This window comes from Gavialis gangeticus, unplaced genomic scaffold (genome assembly GCF_001723915.1).
Source record: "Gavialis gangeticus isolate Ggan-Ray unplaced genomic scaffold, GavGan_comp1, whole genome shotgun sequence".
NCBI classification, from domain to species: Eukaryota; Metazoa; Chordata; order Crocodylia; family Gavialidae; genus Gavialis; species Gavialis gangeticus.
Window position 1 is genome coordinate 36,684,859 of NW_017729025.1, and position 1,913 is coordinate 36,686,771.

A 1,913-nucleotide genomic window follows, 5' to 3' on the forward strand; every position below is an offset into this window, starting at 1 on the left:
CCTTCCCTCCCACCTCCCCTTCCAACTTAACAGCTGGAGGCAACTCTCCGTGCTTCTGGCTCTGCTCCATGCTGTGATGCGGCTGCGTGCAGCACAGGCCTCCGTTGGCTCCGTGGGGCCAATATCCAATCAAGACAATTTTCTTTACATCAGTACTGATCCAATATCAGACCAATGGATCGGTACATCTGTATCTGTAAGACTGGAGTCCATAATCGTACAATAGATGAATTTAAGCATCCTAGTTTTATCTGTCAAAGAAAACGAATTAAGAATGAGTCTACTCTAATAGTGAATCCTTTTTCGTTACTGTAAGTGCACGTATTTTAAGTATATACTTATATGTACTGTTATGATGGACATTAGTTTTCATTTTGACATGTCTATAGACCTCTCCTAAAGCATACAGGCTGTAACAGCATATACTCAAACTAACAATATTTGCATTAAAACGTACAGTTTAGAAGGTCGCTTAGGTATAATGTCCAGTAATTTGAAGGAATATTTTCTAACATACTAACAAATTCCCTGTCAAGAATGACCAGGTTGGGGGCAGACGAGGACAGAGCCCTGCTGCTCCAGGTCCCGCCCCGCCCCTGCTGCTTCAGGTCCAGCCCTGCTCCACCCCCACTGCTCCAGGTCCGACCCTGCTCCACCCTGCAACTCCACATCCTCTTGGTCCGCATCTGCCTCCCTCCCTGCCTGCCACCTCCCCATCCCTGCCGGCTGTTTTGGGGGGCAGTGGGGCCAGGCAGCAGAGGGCTACTGCCACCATGATCCCCTCCCTTTGCCCTCAGCCAGGGAGGCAGTGGGATGCCCCGCTGCCTGGGTGGCCAGGGTGTTTGCCGCTGCCGCAAACTTCCCTGGCAGCTTGGTTACATGCAGCCTGGGCCGCCCAACCAATCACTGCCCATCGCTCAGCAGCACGTGCATAGTTGCCCAAAAGTGTTGCGGACAGACAGAGTAAGGCTTTTATTATTAGATTGGCAGTAAAGCAACAAAAATGACTTACTGGTTAATCACAATGTGTTTTTTGGGTTGCAGTTTACTAGCATGCTTAAGATCTCAGAATTGAAAGTTGATCTTTATAGTCCCACAAGCTGGTGCTAGGGGCTGGCATCCCAGTTGCACTGCCATTTTAGTTACACTACTGCTTATTTTTTCATCTGGCATTTTTATATATATATTCACATGTGATGTGCAAAACATAGAAGTTGCATAAAACATTTCCAGTTTCTACCAACTGTCGTCTTCCTTCATTAATATTTAGATCTTTCTGCATAAGTGGAAAGGACACCATTTAGTATGACATTGGAATCTTACTCAGGATGCATGAATCCTCTCCATCATCAGTTTAAGCATTTTAGAGATGTGTTTTTGTCTTTTAGGGAAGTTTGTCAGCTTGAAGGAAGGATTATATTTTAGTTCCAGCATTAAGGATCAGGAGCTGAGTAATATCTCTCCATGATTCAGACTGTTTCGGTAATCTTGGAAGAGTCACTTGATGTCTGTTCCTCTCTAAGTGGGGAGATTGTGTTTTACCTACCATATATGTTGACTGCTGGTGCTTAATTTATTAATGGCTGTAAAGTGTAGCAAGATTTGAGTAAAAAGTAATCACAAGGAGCCAAATATTTTTTTCCAAAATTAAAGCTACAAAAAAGTTTAGTTTCATAGTTTCTAGGGTCGGAAGGGACATGAGAAGATCATCTAGTCCGACCTCCTGCCATGGCAGGAAAGAGTGCTGGGGTCAAACGACCCCAGCAAGGTGTTCATCTAACCTCTTCTTAAAAACCCCCAGGGTAGGAGCCTGCACCACCTCCCTTGGAAGTTGGTTCCAGACCCTAGCCGCCCTGACCGTGAAATAGCGCCTTCTGATGTCTAACCTAAATCTACCCTCTGCTAGCTTGTGA

The 1,913-nt window shown here is 45.4% G+C and overlaps 1 protein-coding gene across 1 annotated transcript in view; it reads left to right on the forward strand.

Annotated features, from left to right (window-relative positions):
- The window catches only part of BTBD7 (BTB domain containing 7), a 74,770-nt gene that overhangs the window by 61,850 nt on the left and 11,007 nt on the right, over positions 1 to 1,913 (forward strand). The gene's annotated exons all lie outside the window — the stretch shown is intronic.